At 35.6% G+C, this 25,360-nt stretch overlaps 1 pseudogene; it reads right to left on the bottom strand.

The window, feature by feature from the left end:
• Positions 1–702: 702 nt before the first annotated feature.
• Positions 703–25,360, bottom strand: part of LOC136329882 (T-cell surface glycoprotein CD1b-1-like) — a 44,735-nt pseudogene continuing 20,077 nt past the window's right edge.

The raw sequence follows: 25,360 nt of genomic DNA on the forward strand, positions 1-25,360 counted from the left end.
GGATCAGGCTCATTTACCATTTCTTCAACAATTTGGTTTTGGCCCATGATTTTTGTGCCAAACAGAGGTGGTTTCCTGATCTCCTGCATTCCTGGGTGTTCCTTCAATGGGAGAGAGAGGATTCAGGGAAAGGGGAGGGCAGACATTCTGATCTGAGCTAAGGGCGAAGAAGAGGATTTTGATCTCAAAGAGAGGATATCAGAGAGAAAGAGAATAATAGAGGAGAAAAAAAAAAGTGAATAAGTCATTGAAGAAACAAAACAAGAAAAGTCTCACCTGGGCTGTTTAAACCGTAAATCCACAATCATCATAGCCAGGGTAACTGTTACAGCCAAACAGATCAGTATCAAAGGGATAGAATATCCTTCTGATTGGGGACTAAATAATGTCAATCTATGAAATACACTCTATCCTACCTCACCTAATGCCTCTCATTTCACAGAGTTGGGACCTTACAAGAGTTTCTTTCATATTTTCTAGAGTCCTCATTTTAATTCTTTCTAGTCAATGTATCTCCTTTTATTTTTCTTTAGTACCTCTAATCCTCTTTCTCTGTTTTTTTGAAATATAACTGCTTTGAATCTTTACACAGCAGTTATATGATTTGTATTCTGCCATTTTTATCCTCTTCTGCATAGGAGTCCTATCCATTCTCCAACTGCTAATTCATTAGCCTTGGAACTTTGGGAAGACTATCATTTCCTAATGGGGCCTTGGTTCTTTCTCACCCCAGTAGATGATTATATCATGGCCTCCCAGGCTATATTTCACTCAGCAAGGCAGGGCAGCTACCTTTACAGTGGCCACTTTCAGGGTTATTTGAAGAGACTATGTTCCATCTGCATTGGGCAGGATTTTACCTCTTTAAGTACCCTGTTGCTCCTGTTGACCCCGCATCCACATCACCAGACAGGTTTCAGATAAAAGCCAGAGACGTGGCACACCAGCAGCAGATGGCCAGGACCAGGACTGGAGCCTTTGGTCACCCAGATCTGTGGCTTCACTGGAAAAATATGAGAAGAAGTGGAGTTAGGCATCTCAAGCCAGAACTTGTGACTCTGGTACCTTAGAATCCCTAAAATCATATTCACCTTCAAGCCTCTTATTCTGTGTCTCAAAGGGATGATAAAGAGAAAAAACCTAAATACTAGAGTGTAGCATTGAGGCTGTGAGGGGAGAGGAGGTTGGGCTCACCCTGTCATTCCAGGTCTGACTTCCCTCCTTGCAGGAGGACTGACAGGAATCAAGGGCCTGAGAATGTCACTTCAAAGGACCATCAGAACTTTAACAATGCTGTACTGATTAAGCACATTACAGATATTCTGATTCTGACTCCCAGCGCCTGGAGACGGCTTCCAGAAATTTCCTTGGAAACTCAAGAAGTCTGATCTTAGATATGCCACATTTAAAAAACTCTCTGGTGCCTTCCCAGGAATGCACTCTAAAGCTGCCTGATACCTGGATCTCAAAGGGATCTGGGGATGGGCAAGGAAGAGAGAGTCAATATGGAAAAAATTGTAGGGAGGAAACATCAATAATATAGAAAGTAGAGGGATTCAAGGAAAGAAACATATTCTGGTGAACCACATGGAAGACTAGATTTTGGAAGAAAAAGCAAGAAGAAATCTGTGGAAAGAAAATTTGAAAATAAGAAAGGAATATTGAAATAATTAATTTGAAAGGGCTAGATGGGAATACTGTTGGAAAGACAGCAGACTGGTGAAGAACTTTTCTTCACTCTGCTTCACCCAAGCACAAGTATGTTTCTATCTGGGTTATTCTCATCCACTGCTTGGCCCATGGCAGAGAATTCCTCGGAAGAGCAGGAACAGAAGCAGCAGTATTGGAGTTCTGTTTGATAAAGAATGCCTTACTAGAACAAGTTGTCCTGAGAACTCAGATAACACCTTCTCCTCCAAACCCTTTTGAACTTTTCTCTAACATCCCTTGCCACAAAAACAAACTAACCTCTCCCTCTGCTCACTTCTGTGTCGAAACACCCGACTGTCTCCCTCAGCCATGAGCCTCCCACAGAGTCTCTCATTTCCCCTCCATCTCTTCCCTGTCTGGCTTCCAGATTTTCTTTTTACATTTGTCTGCCTCATAGCTGCCCCATTGCACCAACATGTATAAAAGGAGTTATGGCTTAATAACCATGTCTGCAGTCTGTGGTCTGCCTGGGAAATGTAGTACCTCTTGGCCTTGGAGAACTCAAGCCCATACTTGGATTCTCAATGTCCATTTCTATAAAAAGAAGTAACAGAAGGTCAGTAGTCCCTTTGGCCTTTCCAGCAGTGTCCCTACTCCTGATCTCTCTGTGGTCTTCTCCTCCTATGATGTGCTTCCTGGCCTTCCCTTTTCCCTTTTCTTGATCTTCTCTGTATTTTTCTACTTACCCATTATTTTTTCTCTGGAGTCTACTGCTACTCTTCTCATTGCCTTGCCTGTTCTTTCTGTCCCCTCAGACTACCCTCTGTCTTTATATCCTGCTCTTCCTAAAATTATTGACAGAAAAAATAGTCACTTTGAATGTAGCTGTATAATTCATAGGCAAATCTCCATAATCCACAGTGAAGAAGCAGCAGCAGTGGCAATACGGGTTATCAGGTAAACTCAGAAAAATACCCTTTTGCTCAGTTTCTCTAGTTAGACCAACTGTCGCTGTTAAGGATCCATAAGAATTCTTAACCGAGAAGTGATGAGCTGGTAAGTAGACAGATTTTCATTAATATTGTATGAGTGGGTCTATAGGGGATGCACAGGGCCTTGGGCTCCCACTCTACCCTAAATGAGTTGAGTGTGTCTCCAGGTCCCCTGGGTATGAAGAGCAGACATACAGCCTTCCCCTCACAGGTTATGTACTGGAAACACTGGTGTCTCCTTAATGTGTCTAATTAGAGAAGTATTTTATAGGAGGCATTCCAGGGACTGGGGTGTTCATGGGAGAACTCTGTTTGGAATACTCAAAAAAATCAAAGAATATATTATATAACTTTATTATGAAACTAATGATCTAAGTAAAACCAGACATTAACCTGAAAAACGCAGTAAGTACTAATATAAATTTATATTTATAAATGAATGGAGTTTATCGAATCAAAAGTTTCATACAACAGAAAGAACCATCAAATGGCAAAAGGTAACCAAAAAAACTTAGAAGATATGTGCAAACAAAATCTCTGAAAAGGGCTAATATCCAAATATACATTGAACTCTTGCAACTCAACAATACAACAAAAAACAAAAAGTCCAATTTTAAAAATTGGCAGAAGAGCCTGACCAGGCAGTGGCGCAGTGGATAGAGCATTGGACTGAGATGTGGAAGGACCCAGGTTTGAGATCCCAAGGTCGCCAGCTTGAGCGTGGGCTCATCTAGCTTGAGCAAAAAGCTCACCAGCTTGGACCCAGGCTCGCTGGCTCCAGCAAGGGGTTACTCAGTCTGCTGAAGGCCCGTGGTCAAGGCACATATGATAAAGCAATCAATGAACAACTAAGAAGTCGCAATGTGCAACGAAAAACTAATGATTGATGCTTCTCATCTGTCTCCATTCCTGTCTGTCTGTCCCTGTCTATCCCTCTGACTCTATCTGTCTCTGTAAAAAAAAAAAAAAATTGGCAGATTTGAAAAGACATTTTTCTCAAGAAGGTCAACAGATACATGAAAAGATGCTCAACTTCACTAGCTACAAAAGAAATGCAAATCAAACCACAGTTATCACCTCACACCTGTTAGAATGACTATTACCAACAAGATTAGAAAGAGCAAATGCTGAAGAGAATGCAGAGAAAAAAGGCTCATCCACGGCTCATGAAAATGTAAATTGGTAAAGTCACTATGGAAATAGTGTGGAGTTCCCTCTCAAAACAATATGTGGGATAGAAAACAAAAAGCAACAAGCAAACAAAATAAACAAACAGTCACAGACAACAACAGAGTGGTTATCAGAGGGGAAGGGGAATAAAGGGAGGCTGAAGAAGGTAAAGAGGATCAAATATATGGTGACGAAAAGAGACCAGACTTTAGGTCATGAAACATAATGGAATGCACCGAAGATTTATTATAGAATTGTATACTTGAAATAAATATAACGTTATTGACCAAGGTCATCTCAATGAATGTAAGTTTAAAAATTTATTTAAATAATATATAGTTAACCCTAAATAATAGTTTGAATGCACTGGAAAATTTAGTGCATTTGATTAATATTTCAGAAAGAAGTTAATAATCAAAGAAATATATTCTGTATTACTTAATTCCCTGGGGAGACAGAAGATAAAGGGAGATAAATAAGTTTTATATCAAATTATATCTTATTGACCACAAGCGAACAATATAGAGTTTTTCAGAAAAATATGTTAAATTATGGCTTTTATAGAAGACCTGATTTAGTCATGGTGGTAGAGACCACTGGCCTTTTCTCTATCTTGAAAACATGCAAATATTTTAAATATTTATTTTAAAATGATGAATATATTAATCATCATTTTAGAAAACAATGAAGGGATTCTGCTGTGAAGAGAAACCTTAAAGAAGTCCTTAAAAAAAAAATAATGCAAAGCCCTGACCAGATAGCTCTGTTGGTTAGCTTTGTAGCAAAATGCAGAGGTTACCGTTTTGATCCCTGTTCAGGGCAAATACAGAAACAGATCAATGTTCCTATCTTGGTCTTGCTCTCTCCCTCCTCTTTGTAAGATCAATAAAATATATTTTTAAAAAATGTAAAATAATACAAATAAAAAGGGATATTTATAAATACTATAAATGAAAGTGAAAAATACAAAGTATAATAATTAGATAATTTTTATTTATTTTCAAAATTATATTAAACTTATGAGGATAACATGGTTTAATAAAATTATATAGTTTATAAGTATTAAGTTCTATAATACTTCCTCTGTGTTTTGCAATGTGTGTAGGCACATCTTCTTATGTTAGTTACATCAGCAAGTATTTGACATTCTTTACCCGTTTTTACTTCACCCTGTCCTTTTATCCCTCTGGTAACCACCATGCTGTTTGCTGTATATTTTTCTTTGTTTTCTTTGTTCATTTGCTACTTTCATATTTATATACCACATATGCATGAAATTCTATGATTCTTGACTTTTTCCATCTGACTTCTTTCACTTAGCATATTATTTTCAAGATCAATCTATGTTATTGCAAATAAAAGTATTTTTTCTCATGAGTGCATAGTATTTTATTATATTTATGTACCACATCTTTATCCAATCATACATCAAGCAACACTTCTGTTGTTTCTATGTCTTGTCACTGAATAATTCTACAATGAACATAGGAGTACATATGTCTTTAGAAATAAATGCTGTCAAATTTTTCAGGTATATATCAACTGAGAATTGCTGGGCCATATGGTCTCTTTATTTATAATTTTTTGAGAAGCTTCCATACTTTTTCTATAGTAATTATAACAATTTACATTTCCATCAGCAGGTGTATGATGATTTCTTCTTCTACATCACCTCTTCAACACTTACTATTACTTGTCTTCTCTATAATAGCTAAAGAATTATATATTAACACTGGTTTTATTGAATTTCAAGCTTTAAGAACAGTCAGTCACATAACAGTAATCCAGGAATTTCTCATAGCAGAGGATATGTTTGGCTGGGAAGATACTCCATCCTGAAACCAGGCACAGTACTTAAAAGGAAAGGAGATCATGGGAAAAGTAACTAGACACTCAACTCTACTTTCTTGCTATTGCTAGAAACTAAAGGATCAATTGCCTCATGGACACAGAAAGGGAAGGGGTGCAAGTGTGTATTCTGAGTAGCAGCCTTCTATTTCTACAGAAAGTTCTAATACATATGACAAATTTTTAAAATTTTATCTGAAAAAAATAAAAGCATAAGATCCTACATATTTTTGCTATAATGTAATCAAGGATCTATTTGCCTTACACATAACAAAACATACTAGAAATTAGGAAATGTATAGAATCTTACATTAGAGAAGTAAATATTGAAGCTTAAGGACCAAAGGGAAAAAAAAGAGATACATCATAAGAGAAGGCCCTGATAACAGGTGCCATATTGAGAAACTGTCTTGTTTTTCAAGCAAATGAACAATTTTAAACATGAGAGTGATGTGATTAAAATAGCATTTAGAAATGTTTTCTAATTTATGTTGAGATTTGCATTCAGACAGTGATGAAAGCTACAAGGCAGATAACGTTAGTAACATGAACAAAGGCAGTAGCAGTGAGGCTGCAGAGCAGAAAAACAAAGCATGTAGGTAAGCAGAATTAGTCAAACAAGGTGTGACCAGGAGGACATAAAATGGTGTCATTTATGAAGCTAGACAACAGTTTGGCAGTGTTGGGCAAAGAAGTTTATAGTAAGTGTTTTTTTTAGGTCTGCTGGCTTGTACTGGGACAGCACCATGTGTGTATAGTCTATGGAAATCTGAGAGTGCTTGCCCTCAGGGCAGCAGATTGCAAATTGGAGATTGCAGATTGCCTGCCTCCATGGAGAAGAGGGGATTGTTTGCTGGAGAAGGGTATTTTTCCCCAGCTTGTTTTGGCTAGTTAGTGCAGAAGGGAGAAAAGCAATGCTAAGGGGCAAGGGAAGCCTTAGATGTATGTTTGGCTTAGGACTGTTGAGACTAGTGGGGTCCTGAGATGGGAAAAAGGGAAGAGGCCTTCACTGCCTGTATGCTCATCCACCATTACGAGACTCTAATAAACAGAATGGCCGACCATTTTCTGGCTCCACAGTTCTTTTACTGTCTCCCAGAATCTAGTGTGAACCTGTATGGCCATAGTGAAAGCCACTGGCTTTATAGTAAGGGAAGGTGGTATTGAGATACGCAGTCCGTTTGGGTTATGTTGAAATTGAGGCTCCAGCTAGAGGTATTTTGGTGATTCACAGCATATAGATTGTTGCAAGAAGATGTTAACGGCTAACACAGTATCTGCTGAGCACATGGCCATAGAAAACAATGTAGACTTTTGTAAATTTGTCTGTCATTTTCAAATAAAATTTGAAGTTAATTTTAATCAATATTATTATTTGTGTCTTGTAAAATGTTCAAGTCTCTTGAATGAATTCACAGGCTGTCCTTAGGTTACAACAATCTTAACATTCAATGTTTCAAGTTTATGATGCTCACTTTCATAAAAACTTAAAAAAAAATGAGATGTGAGTGTTTCCGCTTATAGCATTAGCATCATACTTACAGATTATGTGGGCAAAATAGTTTGGTTGTGCTGTGGAAGAATATGCATTAATGGGGTAGATAAGTGAGGAAGTTAGTGTCCCTGGTATACTTACATTTGCTATTTTGGACTATGAAAGCACAAATGTTTCATTTGTGTTAGGCTAGAGTATGTTTTGACTTACAACAAAATTTGGCTTATGTCACTGTCATAGGAACAAAACTGTGCCAAAATGGAAAAAAAAACCTTGTATTTATATTTTCTTTATTTATTAAATAATGAACACTTACTGTGTGCTAGATATTTTTAAGTGTACAGTGACATGATAACAGGATAGGAAGGATGAAGCAAGTCAAGGATATCAAAGAGGATTCCCATAAAGTGATGACACATCTGCATTCTGAGAGATTAGGAGTTAACCTAAAAAAAAGAACACAGTAAATGCTAAGACCCAGTAAACACAGGGAGTAGATACCATTTGAGGAACCAAATAAAAGTACAATTCATTGACTTATATTTCATAACACAAAATTTCTCAAATATTATTAAAAACTGTTGCTTTGTTTTAAGTAACTTTTTGAAAAATTGACAAGAAATATTTTAGGATATAATTATAAATATAAAATATATTAGGATATAAATATAAAATAAATTTATATTTATATATAAATATTTAGGATATAAATATTTTAGGATATAATATTTCTTTGCCAATTCTTTCTATGGCAAAGAAATCAAGAGAAGGTTGAGCAATGAAAGGGAAACTAGAAGAAATGAGAACAAAAACTATATGATCCTATCAATAGATGCAGAAAAGGCATTCAATAAAATACAACATCATTTTATGTTTAAAACACTCAACAAAATGGGTATAGAAGGAAAATATCTCAACATAATAAAGGCCATTTATAACAAACCATCAGCTAACATCTTATTAAATGGCATAAAACTGAGGACTTTTACTCTAACATCAGGGAAAGGACAAGGTTGTCCAGTCTCTCCATTCTCATTCAATGTAGTGCTGGAAGTTCTAGCCAGAGTAATCAGACAAGAAAAAGAAATAAAAGGCATTTATATTGGGAAAGAAGAAGTAAAGGTTTCACTTTCTGAAGGTGATATGATCCTGTGTATAGAAAACCCCAAAGATTCCACAAAGACAACTAGAAACAATAAACCAATACAGTAAGGTTGTAGGATACAAAATTAATATACATAAGTCTATTGCCTTCCTATATATCAACGATGAAACATCAGAAAACAAACTCAAAGAAATAATTCGCTTTATAGTTGCAACAAAAAAATAAAATACCTAAAAATAAACAAGCAAAGAATGTAAAGGTCCTGTATAATAAAAATTATAAAGCATTGTTAAGGGAAATCAAAAAAGATATAATGAAATGGAAAAATATTCTTTGTTCTTGGATAGGAAGAATAAATATAGTCAAAATGACCATATTACCCAAAGCAATATACAAATTTCATGCAATTCCCATCAAAATTCCAATGTCATTTTTAAAAAATGGAACAAGCATCATCATTTGTTTTATATAAAACTATTAAAAATCTCAAATAGCCAAAGTAATCCTATGGAAAAAGAACAAAGCTGGGGCATTACTATACCTGACTTCAAATTATATCATAGAGTCATGATAATCAAAACAGCATGCAATTGGAAGAAAAATAGACACTCAGATCAGTGAAACAGAATAGAGAGCACAGAAATAAAACCACATACATATGATCAAATAATCTTTGATAAAGGAGCCAAAAACACACAATGGAAAAAAGAAAGCCTCTTCAATAAATGATGCTGGGAAAACTGGAAAGCCACATGTGAAGGAATAAAACTAGACTATAGTTTGTCCCCTTGTTCCAAAATTAATTCAAAATGGGTCAAAGACCTTAATAAATATAGAACCTGGAACAATAAATTACATAGAGAAAAACATAAGTACTAAACTCCTGAACCTTGGCTATGAAGAGCATTTTATGAATTTGACTCCGAAGGCAAGGGAAGTGAAGGCAAAGATAAATGAATGGGACCACATTAGACTAAGAAGCTTTTGCACAGCAAAAGAAACTGACAACAAAACAAACAGCCAACTAAATGAAAGATTATACTTTCAAACAATAGCACAGATAAGAACCTAATATCCAAAATATACAAAGAACTCTCAAAACTTAACAACAAAAAAGCAAACAATCCAATAAAAAAAAATGGGAAGAGAACATGAACAGACACTTCTCCCAGGAAGAAACACAAATGGCCATCTTCATTTGCTCATATGAAAAGATGCTTATCTTTATTTGCTAATAGAGAAATGCAAATCAAAACTACAATGAGATAACACCTCACACTTGTTAGATTAGCTATTATCAACAGGACATGTAATAACAATTGTTGGAGAGGCTGTGGAGAAAAACGAATCCTCATTCACTGTTGGTGGGAATGTAAAGTAATACAACCATTATGGAAGAAAGTGTGGTGGTTCCTAAAAAATTAAGAATAGAACTACCATATGACCCAGCAATCCCTCTACTGAGAATATACCCTCAAAACTCAAAAACATTGGTATGTAAAGACACATGCAGCCCATGTTCATTGCAGTATTGTTCACAGTGGCCAAGACATAAAAACAACCAAAAAGTCCTTCAATAGATGATTGAATAAAGAAGATGTGGTGCATATATACTATGTAATACTACTCAGCCATAAGAAATGATGACATAGGCTCATTTACAACAACATGGATGGACCTTGATAACATTACACTGAGTGAAATAAATCAGGAAAAACTAAGAACTGTATGATTCCATACATAGGTGGGACACAAAATTGAGACTCATGGACATGGACAAGAGTGCGGTGGTTACCAGGGGGAGGGGAAAGGCAAAGAGGGAGGAGGGGAGGGGAGGGGCACAAAGAAAACAAAAGGAAGGGTGATGGAGGACAATTTCACTTTGGGTGATGGATATATACAACATAATCAAATGTCAAAATAATCTGGAGATGGTTTCTCTAAATCTATGTACTCTAATTTATCAATGTCACCCCGTTAAAATTAATTGTCTCAAAAAATTTTAAAAAAGGAAAAATAAAAATGATGTGCCATTAGATATTACCATCTTATTCCTGATTATTATGTGTACAGATGCAAAAGTTGGATCATGAAAAAGGTTGATAGAAAGTAAAATGACACATTTGAACATGGTGTTGGAGGAGAGCTCTACGAATATCCTGAACTATCAGAAGGACAAACAACTAGGTTCTAGAACAAATTAAGTCTGAAACATTGCTGGAGGCAAAAATGACAAAACTGAAGCTTTTCTACTTGGGGCACATCATGAGAAAGAAGGCAGGTTCTTTAGAAAAGATGATAATGCTGAGAAAACTAAAAAGCAGTAGAAAAGAGGAAGATCAACCATGAGATGGAGTGACTTCATAAAAGAAGCCATAGGCATGAGTGCATAGGAGCTGAGCAGGACTGTGGAGGACAAAACATTGTGGACATAGCTCAATCCTAGCATCTCTGGGAGTCAGAGCCACTCAACCGCACATAACATACATCCAAATGACAATTTAATTTTTCATTATACCCTTTTTTTTATTTACTCACTAGTCTAAAAAGTACCACTTTAGTACCACTTTGATGAGCATAATGGCAATTGCAAACACCCTTGTCTTATTCCTAATTTTAATGTTAAACCTTCTAAATTGTTATTATCAAGTGTATATCATTTACCTTGATTATAGCTAAGCTGAACTATATTAAGGAAGTTTCCTTTTATTGCAAAATTGATAAGATGTTTTCCTCATCAATGAATATTTAATTTTATTAAGGGTTTTGTCAGAAATACAATGAGATGATTAGATTTTTTGCCCTTTAATTTGTTAATTTAGACAAGTACATTAATTTTCTAATATTTAATTATTCTTACACTATTAGTAAAAATTCTTCATATACATGAATTTTAATATTTTCAGTGAGTAATATTTGTTAACAAAATTTTGATGTTTGGTTTGTTTTCTTAGTTTTTATTTATTTACAAATATTTTGTTTCAAGTTTTTTGTCAGGTTATGATATTTTTTATTTTTGATATCCTAGTCTCATAAAAGGACTTTAATTTTTTTTATATCCTAAAATTTACCATCAAATAAGAATTTAGGACCTTTCTGGTTAGTTATGTCATTGCTATTAGGTTTATTTATTTATTTATTTATTTTTATATTTTATTTTTTTTTAATAATTTTATTTTTAATGGGGCGACATCAATAAATCAGGATACATATATTCAAAGATAACAACTCCAGGTTATCTTGTCGTTCACTTATGTTGCATACCCATCACCCAAAGTCAGATTGTCCTCTGTCACCTTCTATCTAGTTTTCTTTGTGCCCCTCCCCCTCCCCTTTCCCTCTCCCTCTCCCCCCTCCCCACAAAACCACCACATTCTTATCAATGTCTCTTAATTTCACTTTTTTTATGTCCCACCTACGTATGGAATAATGCAGTTCCTGGTTTTTTCTGATTTACTTATTTCGCTTCGTATCATGTTATCAAGATCCCATCATTTTGCTGTAAATGATCCAATGTCATCATTTCTTATGGCTGAGTAGTATTCCATAGTGTATTTGTGCCACATCTTCTTTATCCAGTCTTAATTGATGGGCTTTTTAGTTGTTTCCATGTCCTGGCCAATGTGAATAATGCTGCAATGAACATGGGGCTGCATGTGTCTTTACGTATCAATGTTTCTGAGTTTTTGGGGTATATACCCAGTAGAGGGATTGCTGGGTCATAAGGTAATTCTATTATCAGTTTTTTGAGGAACCACCATACTTTCTTCCATAATGGTTGTACTACTTTACATTCCCACCAACAGTGTATGAGGGTTCCTTTTTCTCCACAGCCTCTTCAACATTTTTTTTTAATAATTTTATTTTTTTAATGGGGTGACATCAATAAATCAGGATACATATATTCAAAGATAACAAGTCCAGGGTATCTTGTCGTTCAATCATGTTGCATACCCATCACCCAAAGTCAGATTGTCCTCCGTCAACCAATATCTTGTTCTCTCTGTGCCCCTCCCCCTCCCCCTTTCCCTCTCCCATTCCCTGCTCCCCCCCCCCGTAACCACCACACCCTTATCAATGTCTCTCAGTTTCACTTTTATGTCCCACCTACGTATGGAATAATGCAGTTCCTGGTTTTCTCTGATTTACTTATTTCGCTTCGTATCATGTTATCAAGATCCCACCATTTTGCTGTAAATGTTCTGATGTCATCATTTCGTATGGCTGAGTAGTATTCCATAGTGTATATGTGCCACATCTTCTTTATCCAGTCATCTATTGATGGGCTTTTTGGTTGTTTCCATGTCCTGGCCACTGTGAACAATGCTGCAATAAACATGGGGCTGCATGTGTCTTTACGTATCAATGTTTCTGAGTTTTGGGGGTATATAACCAGTAGAGGGATTGCTGGGTCATAAGGTAGTTCTATTTTCAGTTTTTTGAGGAATGACCATACTTTCTTCCATAATGGTTGTACTACTTTACATTCCCACCAACAGTGTATGAGGGTTCCTTTTTCTCCACAGCCTCTCCAACATTTGCTATTACCTGTCTTGCTAATAATAGCTAATCGAACAGGTGTGAGGTGGTATCTCATTGCCGTTTTGATTTGCATTTCTCTAATAGCTAAAGAAGATGAGCATCTTTTCATATATCTGTTGGCCATTTGTATTTCTTCCTGGGAGAAGTGTCTGTTCATATCCTCTTCCCTTTTTTTTATGGGATTGTTTGTTTGTTTGTTGTTGAGTTTTATGAGTTCTTTGTATATTTTGGATATTAGGCCCTTATCTGAGCTGTTGTTTGAAAATATCATTTCCCATTTAGTTGGCTTTCTGTTTATTTTGTTATCAGTTTCTCTTGCTGAGCAAAAACTTCTTAGTCTGATGTAGTCCCATTTATTAATTTTTGCCTTCACTTCTCTTGCCATTGGAGTCAAATTCATAAAATGCTCTTTAAAACCCAGGTCCATGAGTTGAGTACCTATGTCTTCTTCTATGTACTTAATTGTTTCAGGTCTTATGTTTATATCTTTGATCCATTTTGAGTTAATTTTTGTACAGGGGGAGAGACTGTAGTCCAGTTTCATTCTTTTGCATGTGGCTTTCCAGTTTTCCCAGCACCATTTATTGAAGAGGCTTTCTTTTCTCCATTGTGTGTTGTTGGCCCCTTTATCAAAGATTATTTGACTATATATATGTGGTTTTATTTCTGGACTTTCTACTCTGTTCCATTGGTCTGTCTATTTTTCTGTCAATACCATGCTGTTTTGATTGTCGTGGCCCTATAATAGAGTTTGAAGTCAGGTATTGTAATGCCCCCAGCTTCATTCTTTTTCTTTAGGATTGCTTTGGCTATTCAGGGTTTTTTATAGTTCCATATAAATCTGATGATTTTTTGCTCTATTTCTTTAAAAAACGTCATTGGAAGTTGAATGGGAATTGCATTAAATTTGTATATTGCTTTGGGTAATATAGCCATCTTGATTATATTTATTCTTCCTAGCCAAGAACAAGATATATTCTTCCATCTCATTATATCTTTTTCAATTTTCCTTAAAAATGGTTTATAGTTTTCATTATATAAGTCCTTTACATTCTTTGTTATGTTTATTCCTAAGTATTTTATTTTTTTTTGTTGCAATCGTGAAGGGGATTATTCTTTTGAGTTCGTTCTGAATTGTTTCATTGTTGGCATATAGAAAGGTTATTGACTTCTGTATGTTAATTCTGTATCCTGCGACCTTACTGTATTGGCTTATTGTTTCTAGTAGTCTTTTTGTGGATTCTTTGGGTTTTTCGATGTATAGGATCATATCATCTGCAAAAAGTGATACCTTTACTTCCTCTTTTCCGATATGGATGCCTTTTATTTCTTTGTCTTGTCTGATTGCTGTGGCGAGAACCTCTAGTACCACATTAAATAAGAGTGGAGAGAGTGGACAACCCTGTCTTGTTCCTGATTAAAGAAGGAAAGCCTTCAGTTTAGTGCCATTTAATACGATGTTAGCTGATGGTTTATCATATATGGCCTTTATCATGTTGAGATATTTTCCTTCTATACCCATTTTGTTGAGAGTCTTAAACATAAAATTGTGTTGTATTTTATCGAAAGCCTTTTCTGCGTCTATTTATAAGATCATGTGGTTTTTGTTCTTTGTTTTGTTGATATGGTGTATTACATTAACCGTTTTACTTATGTTGAACCATCCTTGAGATTCTGGGATGAATCCCACTTGATCATGATGTATTATTTTTTTAATATGTTGTTGTATTCGATTTGCTAGTATTTTGTTTAGTATTTTAGCATCTGTATTCATTAGAGATATTGGTCTGTAGTTTTCTTTTTTTGTGCCATCCTTGCCTGGTTTTGGTATGAGGGTTATTTTGGCCTCATAAAATGTGTTTGGAAGTATTGCTTCTTCTTCAATTTTTTGGAAGACTTTGAGTAGAATAGGAACCAAGTCTTCTTTGAATGTTTGATAAAATTTGCTGGTATAGCCGTCAGGGCCTGGAATTTTATTTTTGGGGAGGTTTTTAATGGTTTTTTCTATTTCTTCTCTACTGATAGGTCTGTTTAGGCTTTCTGCTTCTTCTTGACTCAGTCTAGGAAGGTTGTATTGTTCTAGGAATTTATGCATTTATTCTAGGTTGTTGTATTTAGTGGCATAAAGTTTTTCATAGTATTCTACAATAATTCTTTGTATACCTATGGTGTCCATGGTGATTTCCCCTCTTTCATTTTGGATTTTGTTTATATGAGTTCTTTCTCTTTTTTCCTTGGTAAGTCTTGCCAAGGGTTTGTCAATTTTGTTGATCTTTTCAAAGAACCGGCTCCTTGTTCTATTAATTTTTTCTATAGTTTTTCTGTTCTCTAATTCATTTATTTCTGCTCTGATTTTTACTATGTCCTTTCTTCGGCTAGTTTTGGGTTGTCTTTCTTCTTCTTTTTCTAGTTCCTTAAGGTGGGAAGTTAAGTGGTTCACTTGGGCTCTCTCTTGTTTGTTCATATATGCCTGAAGTGATATGAACTTCCCTCTTATCACTGCTTTTGCTGCATCCCATAGATTCTGATATGTCGTATTGTCATTTTCATTAGTCTGTATATATCTTTTGATCTCTGCACTTATTTCTTCTTTGACCCATTCATTTTTTAAAAGTATGTTGTTTAGTTTCCACATTTTTGTGGGATTTTTTTCCTCTTTTTTGCAGTTGAATTCTAGTTTCAAGGATTTATGATCAGAAAATATGCTTGGTACAACTATGATTTTTCTGAATTTGCTGATGTTGTTTTTGTGGCCCAACATATGGTCAATTCTTGAGAATGATCCATGTACACTGGAGAAAAATGTATACTCAGTCACTTTGGGATGAAATGTCCTGTAGATGTCTATCATATCCAGGTGCTCTAGTGTTTTGTTTAAGGCCACTATGTCTTTGTTGATTCTATGTTTGGATGACCAATCTAGAGCCGTCAGCTGTGTATTGAGGTCTCCAAGTATGATTGTATTTTTGTCAGTTTTTGTTTTAAGATCAATAAGTAGCTGTCTTATATATTTTGGTGCTCCTTGGTTTGGTGCATATATATTAAGAATTGTTATGTCTTCTTGATTCAGTGACCCCTTACCCATTATGAAATGGCCATTTTTGTCTCTGAGTACTTTTCCTGTCTTGTAGTCAGCATTATCCGATATGAGTATTGCTACACCTGCTTTTTTTTGGATGTTATTTGCTTGGAGTATTGTTTTCCAGCCTTTCACTTTGAATTTGTTTTTATCCTTGTTACTTAGATGAGTTTCCTGTAGGCAGCATACAGTTGGATTTTCTTTTTTAATCCATTCTGCTACTCTGTGCCTTTTTATTGGTGAGTTTAATCTGTTTACATTTAGTGTAATTATTGATACTTGTGAGTTCCCTATTGCCATTTTATATCTTGCTTTCTGTTAGTTTTGTGTCTTGTTTGATCCTTCTCTTTCATTTTTCTATCTTTTGTTTTTATTTGGTTGTATTCCATATATCTTTCCTCTGTTGCTATCTTTTTTATCTCATGTGCTTCTGTGGTGGTTTTTTCAATGGTGGTTACCTTTGAGTAATGAAAAGGGTCCCTACCCTGTTCATTGTAGCGAACTATTTTGTGAGTACTTTTGCACTCCATCGTCCTTTGCTACTGTTAATCTCCATCTTCTCCCCCTCTTTCTTTTTGTTGTTGTCACAGTTTAAATTTGGTTTTATTGTGTTCTTCTTGGAGCTTTTACTTGTGGCTCTGTTTTTTTTTGTTCTTTGTATCTGGTTGGAGAACCCCCTTTAGTAATTTCAGGAGTGGGGGTTTTCTGATGATAAATTCCCTCATCTTTTCTGTATCTGTGAATGTTTTTATTTCTCCTTCGTATTTGAAGGATAGCTTTGATGGGTATAGTATTTGTGGCTGAAAGTTCCTCTCTTTCAGGACTTTAAATATTGGGGTCCACTCTCTTCTAGCTTGTAGAGTTTCTGTTGAGAAATCTGATGATAATCTAATGGGCCTTCCTTTATAGGTTGTATTCTTCTTTTCCCTGGCTGCCTTGAGAATTTTTTCTTTGCTGTTGGTTTGTGTCAATTTCATTATGATATGCCTTGGAGTAGGTTTGTTGGGGTTAAGAAAACTCGGTGTTCTGTTTGCTTCTTGAATTTGGGGCTTTAGTTCTTTCCACAGGCTTGGGAAGTTCTCATCTATTATTTGTTTGAGTATGTTCTCCATTCCATTTTCTCTCTCTTCTCCCTCTGATATACCTATTATTCTTATGTTATTCTTTTTGATGGAGTCAGATAATTCTTGTAGGGCTATCTCATTTTTTTTAATTTTTGAGTCTCTTTCTTCTTCTCTCTGTTGTGCCTCAAGTTGCTTGTCTTCTATTTTACTAATCCTCTCTTCTATCTGACCTGTTCTATTAGCTAAGCTTGGTACTTCGTTTTTCAGCTCGTGAATTGAGTTTTTCATCTCTGTTTGATTTGTTTTTATAGTTTCAATTTCTTTGGACATATATTCTTTCTGTTCTTTGAGTTTTTTTCTGAGCTCCCTAAATTGCCTTTCTGTGTTTTCTTGTATATCTCAGAGGATTTTTAGGATTTCTATCTTGAATTCTCTGTCATTTAGCTCCAAGGTTTCCATTATATTAAATTTTTTCTCCATAGATTTTTCCTCATCTAGCTGTGTTACCTCTCTTTCTTTTGTATCCATGATATTCGATTTTCTCTTCCTTAATGGCATCTGAGGGTGGTTTTGTTGATAGTATTAATGAGATTTAATAAAGAATAAAAAGTTAAAAAAATCAAAAATCAAAAAGAGTTGTTTTTTTAAAAAAAATTAATAATGAAATAAAAATAAAATAAAATAATAATTTTTTAAAAAAGGAAATTATTCCCCCCCCTCCTTTTTTCCTCTCCTCTCCTCTCCTCTCTTTCTTGAGAAAATCTTGTGGTGAACTGTGAATTATAACAAACAATGCCTGTGATGGAGGGCCTGAATTGGGGAACAGTAATAAAGGGGCAAAAAAAAAATTGGGGTTATGGACCCACAAAAAGCAAATAAGGAAAAAATTTGGGTCAAGAATAAAATGATTTACTTTTAGGTGTTGGTTGTCTGAGAGTTATGATGAGAGGAATAAGAGGAAAACAGAAAAAATGGGGGGGACAAATTAAAAAAATACTATTATATTTAGTGGAACAAGAACTAGATAAAATGGAGAGCCAGGGATGGGAGCACTGCTAGTGAGTTAAAAAGGTGAAGTAAAAACCCTCCAAAATGCCATAAACATAAGTTTGAGTCCCAGATAAGATAATTTGTTTATTATTGAGGTTTGAATGAGAGGAGATGTAAAGGAGAAAGGAAGAAACTAATATAGAGGGAGAAAAGAAAGAGAGAGAGAGAAAAAAAGAAGGAACGACTAAAAGAAGAAAACAGAAAGGAGAGAGAGAGAGTTAAGGGTTTTGGAGTGCAACCCTCATAGAGAGAAAGGAAGAGGAGAAAAAAGATAATGGGAGATGTAACACTTATGGATAGTGTAGTTCAAGGAGAGGAGAGAGTAAGACCAGCAGAGAGTTAATCAGCCAAATTGGAGGAGGAAAAAAAAGTATCAAGAATGAAGATAAGAGAAACAAATGAACAAATATAATAAAATGGGATAGGTTATATAGTCAGCAGATTATTCTTGATTTTGAGAGGTTATCTTCTTGCTTTTTCTTTTCTCTCCCTTTTCCTGGTCGGTGACTCTGTACCCCAGGTTCTGCCCCTTTGGCACGCTCAGGTAGAGGTTTGCAGTTGATAAGTCTCTATGGCAATGTCATGTATTGTGCTTTAGTCTTGTTGGGAGTCGAGGCTCATTAGCATTTATAGGCTCCGACAGTGAGAGAGTCCGTGTTCCTGGAGCCTTTCTCCTAGTCTTTCCTTCCTCAATTAGTAGCCTGATAATCCAGCTATGGGGTTGCTGCTGCCTCTGCCTGGATAGTAAGAGGTTCAAAGAGCTGGCAACTCCCCACTTTATTCCCACTCAGCACAGGGCTCTGGGTAAGGCTCAGTCAGTCAGAGCTGCTAGCATAATCAGGCAGGCTTTCCACCCACTCAAAGACCTCTGGCTCTGCCACTCTGTCCGATACCACAGGCGGGCGCCCACTTCCGGGGTGCTTGGAGGAAACTCTCATTCACTATCTGCGCGCAGACCAGAATATCAGGCCAGCAGTCTCACGCTCTGAGTGAAATCCCCAACCGCATGGAAAAGTTGCAGCGTTGGAATTCGCTCTCGCTCCGTCCCCGTGCGCGGCTTTTGCAAGGCACTGGGGCGGCCCGAGATTCCGCTTTTGCCCACACAAAGGCCCCTGACTCTGCCCCTCTGTGCGATAACACGGGTGTGCACTGCCGAGGCACTCGGAGGAATCGCTCACTTCCTATCTGTGCACACCAGGATATGAGGCCGGCCGCGTTTCCCTCTGAGTGAAACCCTCACCAGCACGGAAAATTTCCACCTTTGGAATTAGTTCTTGCTCCCTGCCGTGCGTGGCTTTCCCAGGGCGCTGGGGCTGCCCAGAGATTCTGCTTTCGGCCCACAGAAAGGCCTCTGACCCTGCCTCTCTGTGGGGTAACACGGACAACCACTTCCGGGGCTTAGGAAGAAATCTCTCGCCCACTAACTACGCACCAACCAGGAGAACGGGTAAAATGGCTGCCCCGCTTGTCTTTCTTTGTTTGGTTTTGGCGTGAGTGTTAGCTTGTATTGCCCAGCTTGCCACAGGATTAGTTTTTCCTCGGCTAGGATCTCCGTGTCACAGCCTGGTTCGGCCCTTTGTGCCGGAGCCTGGATGTATTCACCCCCTTTGCCCGCCTCAGTTTCTATATTCACAGTTACCAGAGAAAGCCGCCCTGTTTAGGTTAGTGAGGAAGGCGGAGCATTTCTTACTCCCTATTTCCTTCGGGGTTTGGTTATATATTTAGCCAATTTTTCACTCGACCATACCTTCGGGTGTATTGCGAAGCATCTGGAGGCTCCAAGTATAGGTTTTTCTGTTTCTGGTTGAAGATCTTGTTGAGTTTTGGAGGAGATTTATCGGTATCACTTCCTACTCCGCCATTACTCTGACGTCATCTCCCCTTCAACATTTGTTATTACCTGTCTTGTTAATAATAGCTAATCTAACAGGGGTGAGGTGGTATCTCATTACAGTTTTGATTTGCATTTCTCTAATAACTAATGAAGATGAGCATCTTTTCATATATCTGTTGGCCATTTGTATTTCTTCCTGGGAGAAGTGTCTGTTCATGTCCTCTTCTCATTTTTTTTATTGGATTGTTTGTTTGTTTGTTGTTGAGTTTTATGAGTTCTTTGTAAATTTTGGATATTAGGCCCTTATATGAGCTGTTGTTTGAAAATATCATTTCCCATTTAGTTGGCTGTCTGTTTATTTTGTTATCAGTTTCTTTTGCTGAGCAAAAACTTCTTAGTCTGATGTAGTCCAATTCATTAATTTTTGCCTTCACTTCTCTTGCCATTGGTGTCAAATTCATAAAATGCTCTTTAAAACCCAGGTTATTAGGTTAATTTTTATGGTAACTGGCACACTTAGTGTTTTTTCTTTTTTTGAGTGTTTTTTAATCATTTATAATTTTCAGTAAAACTCTCTATTTCATTTTGATTTCAGACCAGTTGAAATATCAATTTATTCTATCAATTAACACTTACTTTACAGTGTTGTCCATTTGTACATTATCTTTTTCATCAATTCTACTAGAATTTAGTTTTATATATTATTATTAATATTTCCAGAAAAAGAGTTTGTCTGTACTTTGATAATTACTATTTTATTGTTTGTCTTAATCTGTATTTTAATAAAATAGACATTATATTGATTTTTTTTAGGCTACACTTATGGGTTTATTTTATGTTTTTTTAACTTGTTTCCAGAGTGAATTGTAGATTACTTATTGTTAACATTTATTCTTCTGTCCAAATACATTAAAAGCTATAAATAGTTCTGTTAGGTTACTTTAGTTTTATAATTCCGTTAGGGACTATAGGCAAAGAAACACATTGAAAAGATTATACACTAACCTAAAAAATAATGAATAGTCAAAAGTTTGAAATGACATATGCCAATCATGAATGTTATATGTAATTGTACCAATTTGACAAAGTTTCACATCATTTTCAAAATAAAATAAAGAAAAAATTACATAATGGAATAATTTATTTTTCCTCAGGAAATAGTGCTGTTATATGACTAAAAATAGCCACACACCAGTTTTCAGTTTTGAGGTGACCACATTTACAAAGCACAACAAAGAACTGGGAAATGCAAAAATAAATATTTTATAACAATGCAATAAAATCAATAAAATCATTAGTAAAATCATTTTCTAAATTAAAATCATTCAAAGAACATTTTTCAAAGAAAATTATATGTAACAATTTTAATTCTTGGTATAAAGTATCATATATTTCTTTTCCCCTAGCTTGACAGAAATTCATTAGCTCTTTATTACCTTTAAAAATTATTGAATTTATTGGGGTGACATTGGTTAATAAAATGTACAAGTTTCAGGTGTACAACTCTAAACTACATCACTTGTACATTGCATTGTGTGTTCACCACCTCAAGTCTTATCTTTCTTTATCAGCATCTATTCTCCATTTCTACCTCCTGTAACCTTTTTTTTTCTGTAATCACTACACTGCTATGTCTATAAGTTTTTCTTTTATTGATTAAATCCTTTTTTTTAAATAAATTTTTATTCATGTTAATGGGATGACATTAATAAATCAGGGTACATATATTCAAAAAAAACATGTTTAGGTTATCTTGTCATTAAATTACGTTGCATACCTCTTGCCCAGAGTCAGATTGTCCTCCGCCACCCTCTATCTAGTTTTCTTTGTGCCCCTCCCCCTCCCCCTAACCCTCTCCCTCCTCCCCTCCCGTGTCCTCCCTCCCCCCACCCCTGGTAACCACCACACTCTTGTCCATGTCTCTTAGTCTTGTTTTTATGTTTCACCAAAGTATGGAATCATGTAGTTCTTGTTTTTTTCTGATTTACTTATTTTACTCCGTATAATGTTATCAAGATCTCACCATTTTGCTGTAAATGATCTGATGTCATCATTTCTTATGGCTGAGTAGTATTCCATAGTGTATATGTGCCACATATTCTTTATCCAGTCTTCTATTGAAGGGCTTTTTGGTTGTTTCCATGTCTTGGCCACTGTGAACAGTGCAGCAATGAATATGGGTCTACATGTGTCTTTATGTATCAATGTTACTGAGGTTTTGGGGTATATACCCAGTAGAGGGATTGCTGGGTCATAAGGTAGTTCTATTTGCAGTTTTTTTGAGGAACCACCATACTTTCATCCATAATGGTTGTACTACTTTACAGTCCCACCAACAGTGGAGGAGAGTTCCCTTTTCTCCGCAGCCTATCCAACATTTGCTATTACCTGTCTTGTTGATAATAGCTAATCTAACAGGGGTGAGGTGGTATCTCATTACAGTTTTGATTTGCATTTCTCTAATAACTAATGAAGATGAGCATCTTTTCATATATCTGTTGGCCATTTGTATTTCTTCCTGGGAGAAGTGTCTGTTCATGTCCTCTTCCCATTTTTTTATTGGATTGTTTGTTTGTTTGTTGTTGAGTTTTATGAATTCTTTGTAAATTTTGGATATTAGGCCCTTATCTGAGCTGTTGTTTGAAAATAACATTTCCCATTTAGTTGGCTGTCTGTTTATTTTGATATCAGTTTCTCTTGCTGAGCAAAAACTTTTTATTCTGATGTAGTCCCATTCATTTATCTTTGCCTTCACTTCTCTTGCCATTGGAGTCAAGTTCATAAAATGTTCTTTAAAACCCAGGTCCATGAGTTTAGTACCTATGTCTTCTTCTATGTACTTAATTGTTTCAGGTCTTATATTTAGGTCTTTGATCCATTTTGAATTAATTTTAGTACACGGGGACAAGCTGTAGTCGAGTTTCATTCTTTTGCATGTGGCTTTCCAGTTTTCCCAACACCATTTGTTGAAGAGGCTTTCTTTTCTCCATTGTGTGTTGTTGGCCCCTTTATCAAAGATTATTTGACCATATATATGTGGTTTTATTTCTGGGCTTTCTATTCTGTTCCATTGGTCTGAGTGTCTCTTTTTCTGCCAATACCATGCTGTTTTGATTATCGAGTCCCTATAATATAGTTTAAAGTCAGGTATTGTAATGGCCCCAGCTTCATTCTTTTTCCTTAGGATTGTTTTGGCTATTCGGGATTTTTTACAGTTCCATATAAATCTGATGATTTTCTGTTTCATTTCTTCAAAAAATGTCATAGGAATTTTGATGGGAATTGCATTAAATTTATATATTGCTTTGGGTAATATGACCATTTTAATTATATTTATTCTTCCTATCCAAGAACAAGGAATATTTTTCCATCTCATTGTGTCTTTTTTCATTTCTCTTAACAATGCTTTATAGTTTTCGTTATATAGGTCCTTTACATTCTTTGTTATGTTTATTGCTAGGTATTTTATTTTTTTTGTTGCAATCGTGAAGGGGATTATTTTTTAGAGTTCGTTCTCAAGTGTTTCATTGTTGGCATATAGAAAACTATGGACTTTTGTATGTTAATTTTGTATCCTGCGACCTTACTGTATTGGTTTATTATTTCCAGTAATCTTTTTGTGGAGTCCTTCGGGTTTTCAATGTATAGGATCATATCATCAGCAAAAAATGATACCTTTACTTCTTCTTTTCCGATATGGATGCCTTTTATTTCTTTGTCTTGTCTGATTGCTCTGGCCAGAACTTCTAGCACCATGTTAAATAAGACTGGAGAGAGTGGACAACCCTGTCTTGTGCCTGATTTAAGGTGGAAAGTCCTCAGTTTTATGTCATTTAATATGATGTTGACTGATGGTTTATCATATATGGCCTTTATCATGTTGAGATATTTTCCTTCTATACCCATTTTGTTGAGAGTCTTAAACATAAAATTGTGTTGTATTTTATCAAAAGACTTTCTGCATCTATTGATAAGATCATGTGGTTTTTGTTCTTTGTTTTTTTGATATGGTGTATTACGTTAACCGTATTACGTATGTTGAACCATCCTTGAGATTCTGGGATGAATCCCACTTGATCATGATGTATTATTTTTTTAATATGTTGTTGTATTCGGTTTGCCAGTATTTTGTTTAGTATTTTAGCATCTGTATTCATTAGAGATATTGGTCTGTAGTTTTCTTTCTTTGTGCCATCCTTGCCAGGTTTTGGTATGAGGGTTATGTTGGCCTCATAAAATGTGTTTGGAAGTATTGCTTCTTCTTCAATTTTTTGGAAGACTTTGAGTAGAATAGAAACCAAGTCCTCTTTGAATGTTTGATAGAATTCACTAGTATAACCGTCTGGGCCTGGAATTTTATTTTGGGGGAAGTTTTTAATAGTTTTTTCTATTTCCACCCTGCTGATTGGTCTGTTTAGGCTTTCTGCTTCTTCATGACTCAGTCTAGGAAGATTGTATTATTCTAGGAATTTATCCATTTCTTTTAGATTGTTGTATTTGGTGGCATATAGTTTTTCATAGTATTCTACAATAATTCTTTGTATATGTATGATGTCTGTGGTGATCACTCCTCTTTCATTTTGGATTTTATTTATTTGAGTCCTGTGCCTTTTTTCCTTGGTGAGTCTTGCCAAGGGTTTGTCAATTTTGTTGATCTTTTCAAAGAACCAGCTCTTTGTTTTATTTATTTTTTCTATAGTTATTCTGTTCTCTATTTCGTTTATTTCTGCTCTGATTTTTACTATCTCCTTTCTTCGGCTGGTTTTGGGTTGTCTTTGTTCTTTTACTAGTTCCTTAAGGTGTGAAGTTAAGTGGTTCACTTGGGCTCTCTCTTGTTTGTTCATATAGGCCTGAAGTGATATGAACTTTCCTCTTATTACTGCTTTTGCTGCATCCCAGAGATTCTGATATGTCGTATTTTCATTTTCATTTGTCTGTATCTATCTTTTGATCTCTGCGCTTATTTCTTCTTTGACCCATTCATTTTTTAGAAGTATGTTGTTTAGTTTCCACAATTTTGTGGGTTTTTCCCCCTCTTTTTTACAGTTGAATTCTAGTTTCAAGGCTTTATGATCAGAGAATATGCTTGGTACAATTTCAATTTTTCTAAATTTGCTGATATTGTCTTTGTGGCCCAACATATGGTCAATTCTTGAGAATGTTCCATGTACACTAGAGAAAAATGTATACTCTGTCGCTTTTGGATGAAGTGTCCTGTAGATGTCTATCATAACCAGGTGTTCTAGTATTTTGTTTAAGGCCACTATATCTTTATTGATTCTCTGTTTGGATGATCGATCTAGAGTCGTCAGTGGTGTATTGAGGTCTCCAAGTATGATTGTATTTTTGTCAGTTTTTGTTTTAAGGTCAATAAGTAGCTGTCTTATATATTTTGGTGCTCCTTGATTTGGTGCATATATATTAAGGATTGTTATGTCTTCTTGATTCAGTGTCCCCTTAATCATTATGAAATGACCATTTTTGTCTCTGAGTACTTTTTCTGTCTTGTAGTCAGCATTATTAGATATGAG

This window comes from Saccopteryx bilineata, chromosome 3 (genome assembly GCF_036850765.1).
Source record: "Saccopteryx bilineata isolate mSacBil1 chromosome 3, mSacBil1_pri_phased_curated, whole genome shotgun sequence".
Classification (NCBI taxonomy): Eukaryota; Metazoa; Chordata; class Mammalia; order Chiroptera; family Emballonuridae; genus Saccopteryx; species Saccopteryx bilineata.